The sequence below is a fragment of the Sapajus apella genome, unplaced genomic scaffold (assembly GCF_009761245.1).
Source record: "Sapajus apella isolate SASKATOON/1434 unplaced genomic scaffold, GSC_monkey_1.0 scaffold20, whole genome shotgun sequence".
In the NCBI taxonomy this organism is placed as follows: Eukaryota; Metazoa; Chordata; class Mammalia; order Primates; family Cebidae; genus Sapajus; species Sapajus apella.
The window spans coordinates 5,686,503-5,700,016 of NW_022436960.1; positions in this window are offsets into that span (position 1 = coordinate 5,686,503).

Genomic DNA, 13,514 nt, shown 5'->3' on the forward strand with positions numbered 1-13,514 from the left:
CAAATAAAAGGTAAAGGTGCATAGCTCAGTTCAAGGGAAGAGAAATTTCTAGGGCTTAGACATGAAGCAGGAGCATAGAGCCAATTATAAGCTAGCGCTGAAGTTTTGGTGACCTACAGGGCCTGAACCTGCCTGTAGGCCTTAGAGGCTAGAAATTTAGTACCCACATTGAAGCAAGATAGAAAACTGTAGCCTTTTAGGGAATGTCAAAACATTCTTAAAATAATGGTGTTTGAAAATATTACAGTCACCGAAAAACCAAAACCATGAGAAAACAAAGGGAACTTATGATTAAATTATATCAGAAGATAACCATACAGGACTTACAGAAATAAAAATTTTAGTTTCTGAAACTAGAAATCAAACAGCTATGTTTTGGCTTTTAGTAATGATGGAATAGCTTGATTGAACCCTCACAATAACACTGATAAAACCTATAAGAGAAAGAACAAGCAACCCATTTGAAGCCACTGGAGAGCAACCAGCAGCAAGCAAGAACTAGAAAGAAGTCTCTTCTCGAAGGATGGAAACTGAATTGGGTGGGATTAGTATGCTGGCGGCTTTTTGCCTGGGAGAATATTCCAGTCTGTGAAGCACAGGCCAGGAGAAAGCCATTGTCTTGCTGGCTTCATGTGTAAAAGCAAAGGCTTTAGGATTGCCAGCATGGCTTATAAATAATAAGGGGGGATATCCTGAAAAGCAGGGAGACTGCTCAATCCTTGGCCAACTCCTGAACTGTTTATGCACAGTTGAGAGAGATTGCAGGAGGTCTGGCTAAAGCAGCAGTTGAAACACAAAAGAACTGAAAGGACATTTGAGATGCTAATCACTATGGGAAAAAAGGATTGAGAGTTTTACTCCAGCCAAATTACCTGCTAGAAATGAAAGTACCACTTCTTATAAGAACATAATTAAATCTAGTATCACTACAATGTGTCACTAAAATAACTAGGAAACAATAAAAGATTACTAGATATGCCAAGAGATAGGAAAATGTAATTGCAATCCAGAAAAACAAAGCAGTAAATATAAACTGCATCAGAAATGACCCAGGTTATCAAATTGATGAATAAGCACTTTAAACATTGATACACAGTTTGGGCCTATCAGGTGACATTTTACTTTTTAAATTTCTGTTCTGAAAAATAGAAAATGTTGTATCTGTTTGGAAAAAACGATATCGTGTGGCTTTTATTTTCTTAGAAACCTTCTAAGAAAGCATTTTGAAACAGTTTAATCCAATAAAACACACTCTATCTTGCAATTAGCACGAGTTCATTGAAATCATTTATAAATTTAAAATATATAACAGGATATTAGAGGTTCTATTTTTTATTTATCTAACATATTTGACTCTTCCATGTTCTGATGGTTATTTTGTCATTATTTATTAATTATTTCCAACTATGCCAATAAAGTCTAAAATAATAAGAAAATGGAAAAAAATAATGAACTGGCATAGGAATGATAATAGTGAAATTAATTATCACCATTACAGAACATTTTAATATCAATACTTGCATTAAACAGAAATGTACTAAAACCTCGGCATAAAAGAGATATCCAGACTGGACCTAAAAGCATAACTAAACTATATGTTGGCTACAACAGATGAACTTTGAATACAAAGATAATTAGATTGAAAGCAAAAGAAGGAAAAAATAAACACCATGTAAACTCTAACCATAAGAGTAGGATGGTTATGCTAATAGCAAACAAAATACACTTCAGAACAAGAAATATTATCTGAAATTTTATATTAAAAGTCAATTTATTAGGAAAACCAAAAATGCATAGAAACTTTATGAGAGAAATTCAAAGTTTAAGAACTTACAAAATAACTGGTTTAAAATAACAGTAAGATATAGAAGATTTTAACAAAAAATATCAACCACATTGAGATTATTAACATTTATAAAATACAAAACCCCAAAACTGCAGAGATCATGTATTTTAAGTGCATGTGAAGCATTTGCCAAAATAGATCATTTACTAGGCCACTATTTCCTGAGTATAGTAAAGCTATATTGGAGATTAGTTATTATAAGATATCCAGAAAAGTCACAAATATTTGGAAATTAAGTAATACATTTCTAAATACCCGATTAGGTAACAAAAGAAATTACAAGGAAAATTAGATAATATTTTGAATTGAGTGTTAATTAAATCAGAATTTAACAAAATTTGTAGACTGCAACTGGAGCAGTGCACGGATAGGAATGACTAGCTATATGTCATGTCATAGAAGTAGAAAGGTCTAAAAATTATCCGAATTTTTATTGTAAGAAGTTAAAAAAAAGAAAAGAAAACTAAAGTCAAAATAAGCAAAAAAATAATGAAATAAAGAGCATTACTTAAAAGTATAGGACAAACATCAAATAAAACTAACAAATAAAAAAAGTACTTTCTTTAAAATCATAGTCAAACCAGTAAAGTCTTAGGAAAGATAATTTAAAAACTAAAAAAAGAGGAAAGCAAAACCAAGAACAAGTGAGAGAATATCATTAGGAATCATACAGCTTGTGTAAGGATAATAAGAGAATAGTATGGACTACCTAAACAAAATGAACTAATTATTTAGAAAACTGATTTAAGACAAAATTAAAAGGAAATATGTATGCTGTTGACCTTTGAACAACATGAGTTTGAACAGCACAGGTCCACTTATATGGGAATTTTTTTGAATAAATATATTGGTTTTTGTCTTTGTTTCTGTTTATGTGACGGATTACGTTTATAAACTTGCATATGTTGAACCAGCCTTGCATCTCCAGGATGAAGCCTACTTGATCAGGATGATAAGTAGACTTATTGTAGTATATTATTAACATCAATAAGTTTTTGATTTGCTGTTGCATTCTGTTTGCCAGTATTTTATTGAAGATTTTTGCGTCGATGTTCATCATGGATATTGCCCTGAAGTTGTCTTTTTCAGTTGCATCTCTGCCTGGTTTTGGTATTGGGATGACGTTTGTCTCATAAAATGAAGTGGGAAGGATTCCCTCTTTTCGTATTGTTTGGAATAATTTCAGAAGGAATGGTACCAGCTCCTCTTTGTATGTCTGGTAGAATTTGCCTGTAAACCCGTCTGGTCGTGGGCTTTTTTTTAGTTGGTAGGCTATTAATTGCTGCCTCAACTTCAGCCCTTGTTATTGGTCTATTCAGGGTTTCCACTTCTTCCTGGTTTAGGCTTGGGAGGAGGCAAGTGTCCAGGAATTTTATCCGTTTCTTCCAGGTTTACTGGTTTAAGTGCATAGAGTTGTTTGTAGTAATCTCTGATGGTGGTTTGTATTTCTGTGGAATCTGTGGTGATATCCCCTTTATCGTTTTTATTGCATCTATTTGATTATTTCCTCTTTTCTTTTTTATTCATCTGGCTAGTGGTCTATTTTGTTGATCTTTTCAAAAAACCAGCTCCTGGATTTATCGATTTTTTGAAGGGTTTTTTTGTGTCTCTATCTCCTTAAGTTCTACTCTGATCTTAGCTATTTCTTGTCTTCTGCTAGCTTTTGAGTTTTTTTTTTTTTTAATCTTGCTCCTCTAACTCTTTCAATTTTGACAATAGGTTGTCAATTTTAGACCTTTCCTTGCTCCTCATGTGAGCATTTATTGCTATGAATTTCCCTCTAGACACTGCTTTAAATGTGTCCCAGAAATTCTGGTACGTTGTGTCTTCATTCTCACTGGTTTCGAAGAACATCTTTATTAATGCCTTCATTTCATTGTTTACCCAGTCAACATTCAAGAGCCGGTTGTTCAGTTTCCATGAAGTTGTGCAGCTTTCAGTGAGTTTCCTAATCCTGAGCTCTAATTTGATTGCACTGTAGTCTAAGAGACTGTTTCTTATGATGTCCGTTCTTTTGCACTTGCTGAGGAGTGATTTACTTCCAATTATGTGGTCAATTTTAGAGTAAGTGTGATGTGGTGCTGAGAAGAATGCATATTTTGTTGATTTGGGGATAAGAGTTCTGTACATGTCTACAAAGTTCACTTGGTCCAGATCTGCGTTCAAGTCCTGGATTTCCACATGATTATCTCAATAGAAGCAGAGAAGGCCTTCAACAAAATTCAACAGCCTTTTATGCTAAAAACCCTCAATAAACTAGATATAGATGGTTTGTGTCACAAAATAATAAAAGCTATTTACAACAAATCCACAGCGAATATCATACTGAAAAGGTAAAAACTAGAAGCATTCCCTTTGAAATCTGGCACAAGACCAGGATGCCTTCTCTCACCACTCCTATTCTATATAGTATTGGAAGTTCTAGCCAGAGCAATCAGGCTAGAAAAAGAAATAAAGGGTATTCGATTAGGAAAAGAGGAAGTCAAATTGTCCCTATTTGCAGATGACATGATTGTATATTTAGAAGACCCCATTGTCTCAGCTCAAAATCTCATAAAGCTGATAAGCAATTTCAGCAAAGTCTCAGGACACAAAATCAATGTGCAGAAATCACAAGCATTTCTATACATCAATAACAGACAAACAGAGAGTCGAATCAAAAGTTAACTCCAATTCACAATTGCTACAAAGAGAATAAAATATCTAGGAATACAACTAACAAAGGATGTAAAGAACCTCTTCAAGGAGAACTACAGACCACTGCTCAGTGAGAGAAGAGAGGACACAAACAGATGGAAAAACATTCCATCCTCATGGTTGGGAAGAATCAACATCACGAAAATGGCCATACTTCCCAAAGTAATTTATAGATTCAATGTTATTCCCATCAAGCCACCAATGACCTCTTCACAGAACTGGAAAAAGCCACTTCAAACTTCATATGAAACCCAAAGAGAGCCCACATAGCCCAAACAATCCTAAGCAAAAAGAACAAAACAGGAGGCATCATGCTGCCTAACTTCAAACTATACTACAAGACCACAGTAATCAAAATAGCATGGTACTGGTCCCAAAACAGACACATAGACCAATGGAACAGAACAGGGGCCTCAGAAGCAATACCACACATCTACAATCATCTGGTCTTTGACAAACCTGAGAAAAACAAGCAATGGGGAAAGGATTCCCTGTTTAATAAATGGTGTTGGGGAAACTGGCTAGCCATGCGCAGAAAGCAGAAACTGGACCCCTTCCTGACAACTTACACTAAAATTCACTCCAGATGGATTAAAGATCTAAATATAAGACCTAACACCATAAAAACCCTAGAAGAAAACCTAGGCAAAACCATTGAGGACATAGGCATAGGCAAAGACTTCATGGCTAAAACACCAAAAGCAATGGCAACAAAAGCCAAAATAGACAAATGGGATTTAACTAAACTCCAGAGCTTCTGTACAGCAAAGGAAACAATCATTAAAGTGAACTGGCAACCAATAGAATGGGAAAAAAATTTGCAATCTACCCATGTGACAAAGGGCTAATATCCAGAATCTACAAAGAACTAAAAAAGATTTATAAGAAAATAACAAACAAACCCATTCAAAAGTGGGTGAAGGATATGAACAGACACTTTACAAAAGAAGACATCTATGAGGCCAATAAACATATTAAAAAATGCTCATCATCACTGGTCATTAGAGAAATGCAAATCAAAACTACATTGAGATACCATTTCCACCAGTTAGAATGGCAATCATTAAAAAATCTGGAGATGACAGATACTGAAGAGGATATGGAGAAATAGGAACACTTTTACACTGTTGGTGGGAGTGCAAATTAGTGCAACCATTGTGGAAGACAGTGTGGGGATTCCTCAAGGACCTAGAAATAGAAATACCATTTGACCCAGCAATGTCATTACTGGGTATATACCCAAAGAATTATAAATTATTCTGTTATAAATACACATGCACACTTTATGTTCATTGTAGCACTGTTTACAACAGCAAAGACCTGGAACCAACCCAAATGTCCATCAACAATAGACTGGATAAAGAAAATGTGGCACATATACACCATGGAATACTATACAGCCATAAAAAATGATGAGTTTATGTCCTTCATAGGGACATTGATGAATCTGGAAACCATCATTCTCAGCAAACTGACATAAGAACAGAAAACCAAACCCTGCATGTTATCACTCATAGGTGGGTGTTGAACAATTAGAACATATGGACACAGGAAGGGGAGCATCGCACACTGTGGTCAATTGGGGGGGCTAGGGGAGGGACAGTGGGGGGTGGGGAGGGGTAACAAGGGGAGAAATACTAGATATAGGATATGGGGAGATGAAGGCAGCAAACCACCTTGCCATGTATATACCTATGCAACAATTCTGCATGATTTGCACATGTACCCTAGAACCTAAAATAAAATAAAAAACAAACAAGAAAAAATAATAATAAAATAAATAAATATATTGGGATTTTTTTTGGAGATTTGCAACAATTTGAAAATACTGACAGATTAACCACATAGCCTAGGAATATTAAAAAAAAAAAAGAGAAGAAAAAGTCAGATATGTCTTGAATGCATAAAATATATGGAGATACTAGTCTATTTTATCATTTGTTACCATCAAATAGACACAAATCTATTATAAAAAGTTAGAATTTAGCAAAACCTCTATACACAAACACTTAGGGACCTTACATGGTGCCATTTGCAGTCAAGAGAAATGTAAACAATGTAAAGATGCAGTATTAAATCATAACTGCATAAAATTAACTGTAATATATACTGTACTACTGTAATAATTTTTGAGCCACCTCCTATTGCTATTGAGGTGAGCTCAAGTGTTCCAAGTATCTGCTTACACTATCATGTAATGCTAAGCATCTCTGCTTGAGCAGTTCATCTCTACAGTAAATTGTAGATAGCAGTAAAAAGTGATCTCTCTCAGTTTTTGCATATTTTTCATCTTGTTTCATGCAATGCTGTAAACCTTGAATAACACACCATGAGACCCATACAAAATGTTACTAGTGATGCTGGAAATTCTCCCAGGAATCAGAGAAAAGTCATGACATTACAAGAAATTTGAATTGCTTGATGTGTACCATAGATTGAGGTCTGAAGCTGTGGTTGCCCACAATTACAGTGGATCCATCTTGTAAGCAGACAACATAACTTATGGTGTCAATAAACAGAGTATAACATTGTAAATGTATCTTTCTTCCTTATAATTTTCTTAATAACATCTTCTTTTATTTTCTAACTTACTTTATTGTAAGAATATAGAGCATTATACATACAACATACAAACATGTGTTAATAGACTGTTTATGTTATTCATAAGACTTCTGGTCAACAGTATGCTATTAGTAAAGTTTTAGGGGAGTCAAAAGTTATATACAGAATTTTGATTGCATATGGAGCTACTACTGCTGACTCTGACATCCTTCAAAAGTCAAATTTATGTGTGTGTGTGTGTGTGTGTGTGTGTGCGCGCGCGCGTGCGCACATGCGTGTGTGTGTGTCTATTCTTTTTCTTTCTTATATATACCATATATAAGAACTCCAAGCCCAGGCGGTTTCACTATTGAATTACATAAAATATTTGATGACTAAATAATTTTCAAACTTACACTGACACTTTCAGAAAATAGAAGAAATCCAATCCACTCTCCAGCTTTTTCTATGAGATCAGAAAACCCTGTTATCTAAGCTTTATAACAATATTAAAATAATTATAAAGCAATATCTTTTATTAATATGAATTTTAAGATTAACAAAAGACCCACATTTTAAATCCAGTATATATAAAAAATTTTAAATATCATTACCAAATGAGGTTTGTCTGAGGAACAGAATATTTAAGATCTAAAAATCAACTGTAGATAGAGAAAATGCATCTGACAAAACTGCATCTATTCATGATTTTTAAAATAAGTAAATAAAAATTTTAGCAGAATAAAAATAGAATAAATCCTCTCCAATCTGATAGAGGGGCTGTATGAAAAACCTACTGCTGACATCATGGAGATATCAGTAATATGGAGAAACACTAAATTATTATTTCTCTTTAACATTATAAACAAGGCAAAGATGGTCCTGTCAAACAATCAAGGCAAGAAAAGTGAATACAAACATACATTTTGAAAAGAAATAAGTAACCTTGTCCCTTTTTTTTCAGACAACATGGTTTTCTATTTAGAAAATACTTTGTAACCCACAAGATAAACAATTAAGCCAACACTTAGGACTAATATTTTCAGGATACAAGGTGACTATACAAGATTAACCTTAAATATACTGGAAAATAATTTTTTTAAATTAGACTTTCAGTTCTGGGGTACATGTGCATGTGCAGAATGTGCAGGTTTGTTACATAGGCATACACGTGCCATGGTGGTTTGCTGCACCCATCAACCCATCATCTGCACTAGGTATTTCTCTTAATCCCATTCCTTCCCTAGCCCCGCAACCCCTGACAGGCCCTGATGTGTGATGTTCCCTCCCTGTGTCCATGTGTTCTCATTGTTCAACTACCACTTATGAATGAGAACATGTGGTGTTTGGTTTACTGTTCTTGTGTTAGTTTACTGAGAATGATGGTTTACCAGCTTCATCCATGTCCCTGCAAAGAACATAAAATCCTTTTTTATGGCTGCATAGTACTCCATGGTGTATATGTGCCACATTTTCTTTATCCAGTCTATCACTGATGGGCATTTGGGTTGGTTCCAAGTCTAGAACAGTGCTGCAATAAACATACTTTGCATGTGTCTTTATAGTAGAATGATTATAATCCTTTAGGTATACACCCAGTAATGAGATTGCTGGGTTAAATGGTAGGAAAATCAAATTCTTAAAATTTATTTAAAAAAACAAAATGCTTTATGTACTTAACAAAAGACATATGAGAAATATACACTAATAGTTACTATAATTGCTAATCTATAATAATTTATGTAATTCATTCAGGAAATAGAGATATACCATGTTCATAGATTGAAGTTTCAGTATTATTAAGATAACAATTTACCCAAATTGATTTAGAAATTCAATGATTTCAGTTATAATTCTAGCTGGCTTTTAAAAAAGATATCAACAAACAATTTATATGGAAATGCAAAGAACCTAAAATAGCCAAAGCAGTCTTGACAAATAAAACTAGGCTGAAGAAATTGCCAAGTCTTACTCTACAGTTACGTTTAATAAGACAATGTGGTATTTACATAAGGTTGGAGAAATAAATCAGTAAAACAGAACAGAACATATAAAAGACCCACATTTATATGGTTAACAGCTTTTCAACAAATATATGAAAGCAATTACATGAAAAAAGCAAGCATGGCATCTACCTCTGTAGGTCCAGGCCATGCTTTTCCCCTGCTGGAGCCAGGGAGGTGGACAGCTTGGTCCCAGGAGATGTCCCAACAGCCCAACACACCAGCTGTGACAGACTGTGATGTGATCGAAATGAAGAAAAAATTAAGGGCAGTCAGAGAGAAAGACAAGGTCACCTAGAACAGAAAACTCATCAGACTAACAGCAGCCTGTCAGACTAACAGTTTTAGAAGGAACTCTACAATCCAGAAGAGATTGGGGGACAATATTCAACATTCCTAACAAAAACAATTATCAGTCCAGAATTTCATATCCAGCCAAACTATACTTCACAAGAGAAGGGGAAATAAAAGCCTTTTCAGACAAGCAAATGCTGAGGGATTTTATGACCACCAAGCCTGCCTTGCAATAGCTCCTGAAAAACGCACTGAATATGGAAGGGAAAAACGGGTGCTAGCCAATGCAAAAACACAACAAATTCTAAAGGCCAATGATGCTATGAAGAAACTGCATCAACTAGTATGCAAAATAACCAGCTAGCGTGATGACGACAGGATCAAATTTATACATAACAATACTAACCTTAGATGTAAATGGGTTAAATGCCCCAATTAAAAGACACAGACTGACAAGTTGGATAAAGAGTCAGAAATCATTGGTTTCTTAAAAATATTAACAAAATAGATAGACTACTAGCTAGAGTAATAAAGAAGAAAAGAGAGAAGAATCAAATAAACACAATAAAAAATGATAAAATGATACCTCCACTGACCCCATAGAAATATAAACTACCATCAGATAATACTATAAACACTTCTATGCAAATAAACTAGAAAATCTAGAAGAAATTGATAAACGCCTGAACACATACACACTCACAAAACTAACAGAAGAAGTCAAATTCCTGAATAGGCCAATAACAAGTTTTAAAATTGAGACAGTAATGAATATCCTACCAATGAACAAAAGCATAGGACCAGACAGATTCACAGCTAAATTCTACCAGAGGTACAAAGAGGAGCTGGTACCGTTCACTCTGAAAGTGTTCCAAACAATTAAAAAGAAGAGACTCCTCTCTAACTGATTTTATGAAGCCAGCATCATCCTAGTATGAAAACTGGGCAGAGACACAACAAAAAAAGAAAACTGCAGGCCAATATTCATGATGAACATCAACGTGAAAATCCTCAATACAATACTGGCAAACCAAATCAAGCACCACGTCAAAAATTTATCCACCATGATAAAATCAGCTTCATCCTCGATATGCAAGGCTGGTTCAACATGCACAAATCAATAAACATAATCCATCACATAAACAGAACCAAAGACAAAGACCACATGATTATCTGAATCAATGCAGAAAAGGTCTTTGATATAATTCAACATTCCTTCATGTTAAAAGCCCTCAATAAACTAGGTGTTGATGGAACATATCTCAAAATAATAAGAGCTATTTATGACAAGCCCACAGCCAATACCATATTGAATGGGCAAAAGCTGGAAGCATTCCTTTTAAAAACTGGTACAAGACAAGGATGCCCCTACTCCTATTCAGCATAGTATTGGAAGTTCTGGCCAGGGCAGTCAGGCAGAGAAATAAATAAAGGGTATTCAAATAAGAAGGCAGGAAGTCAAATTGTCTCTGTTAGTAGACAACTTCATTTTATATTTAGAAAACCCCATCATTTCAGCCCCAAAACTCCTTAAGCTGATAAGCAACTTCAGCAGTCTCAGGATACAAAATCACTGTACAAAAATCACAATCATTCCTTTAAACCAACAACAGACAAGCAGAGAGCCAAATCATAAAAGAACTCCCATTCACAATTGCTACAAAAAGAACAAAATACCTAGGAATACAGTTAACAAGAAATGTGAAGGACCTCTTCAAGGAGAACCATAAATCACTGCTCAAAAAAGTAAGAGAGGACGTAAACAAATGGAAAAACATTTCATCCTTAAGGATAGGAAGAATCTAGATCATGAAAATGACCGTACTGTCCCAAGTAATTTATAGATTCAATGCTATTTTCATCAAACTGCCATTGACATTATTCACAGAATTAGAAAAAAACTACTTTAAATTTCGAATGGAATCGAAGAAGATGCCATGTAGCCAAGACAATCCTAAGCAAAAAGAACAAAGCTGCAGGCATCATGCTATCTGACTTCAAACTACACTACAAGGCTACAGTAACCAAAATGACATGATACTGTTATCAAAACAGACATATAAACCAATGGAACAGAACAGACACCTCAGAAATAAATCACACATCTACAACCACTTGATCTTTGACAAATCTGAGAAAAACAAGTGATGAGGAAAGGATCTTTTATTCAGTAAATGGTGCTGGGAAAACTAGCTAGCCATATGCAGAAAACTGAAACTGGACCCCTTCCTTACACCTTATACAAAAATTAACTCGAAATAGTTTAAAGACTTAAGTGTAAAACTCAAAACCATAAAAACCCTGGAAGAAAACTTATACAATACCATTCAGGATGTATGGGAAAAGACTTCATGATGAACATGCAAAAGTAATTGCAACAGAAGCCAAAACTAACAAATGGGATCTAATTAAACTAAAGAGCTTCTGCACAGCGAAGAAACTATCATCAGAGTAGACAGGCAACCTACAGTATGTGAGAAAATTTTTGCCCTCTACCCATCTGACAAAGGTCTATTACCCAGAATTTACAAGTAAGTCAAACAAATTTGTAAGAAAAAAAATCAAAAAGTGGACAAAGAATAATAATGGACACTTCTCAAAAGAAGACATTTATGTGGCCAAAAAACATATTTAAAAAAAGCTCAACATCACTGATCATTAGAGAAATGCAAATCAAAACCACAGTGAGATACCACCCCATACCAGTCAGAATGACAATTATTAAAAAGTCAAGAAACAATACAATAGATGCCGGTGAGGCTGTGGAGAAACAGGAAGGCTTTTACACATTGGTGGGCACGTAAATTAGTTCAACCATTGTGGAAGACAGCATGGCAATTCTCAAGGATCTAGAACGAGAAACACTATTTGACCTAGCAATCTCATTACTGGGCATACACCCAAAGGAATATAAATCACTCTACAATAAAGACACATACACGTGTATGTTTATTGCAGCACTATTTACAATAGCAAAGACGTAGAATCAACCCAAATGCCCATCAATGATGGACTGGATAAAAAAATATAGTACATATACACCATGGAATACTATGCAGACATAAAAAGGAATGATATTATGTCCTTTGCAGGGACATGAATGAAGCTGGAAGCCATTACCTTCAGCAAACTAACACAGGAACAGCAAACTGAACACCATATGTTCTCACTCACAAGTGAAGGTTGAAAAACAAGAACACATGGATACCAGGAGGTGAACAACACACACCAGGGTCTGTTGGGGAGGTGGGGGGCAAGGGGAGAGAACTTAGAGGTGGGGTCAATAGCTTCAGCAAACCACCATGGCACATGTATATCTATGTAACAAACCTTCATATTTTGCACATGTATCCCAGAACCTAAAGTAAAATTTCTTAAAAAATGCAAAATATAAGCAAAATATATCAACAAATATTTCACAAAGGCATGAAAATGGCCAATAAGTACTTGAAAATTTATCTCCATCCTTGATCATCAGAGAAACACAATTAAAACCACAATGAGTTGCCACTACACACTCACTAGAAAGGCTAAAATAATAGTATCTGTTAAAGTAAAAAGATGTGATGATGTGGAACATGTATCTCTCTTATATTGCTAATGGTAAAGAAAGATAGCATAGCTTCTTTGAGAAAGTTTGGCAGTTTATATTTTTAATTATAGACCTCAAAATTCCAATCCAAGGAATTTTCTCTGTAGAAATAAAGATATATATCTTTACACAAATTTGTACAGAAATATTTATGTCAATTTTATTTATAATAACTAAAAACTGAAGCAACTCAAATGTCCATCAACAGGTAAACAGATAAGAAAAGCATAATACAATAAAATATTACTCAGAAATAAAATTGAATTATTGATATATGCAACTGCATAAATCACACAAACACGCTAAGAAGCTGTACAAAAAAACATAATGTAGATTACTATATTTATATGAAATTCTAAAATAAAAAAATGATGATGAAAAATCATAACAGAGATTGCATCCAGTTGGAGACAAGGAAGTGAGATTAACTAGGGAGGACTACAAGGAACTTTCTTGGGCAATGGAAATGTTTTGTATTTCAACAGTGGTGGTGTGGTTTACAGAGGTATGCTCATTCATCAAAACATATTGAATTGTGTAC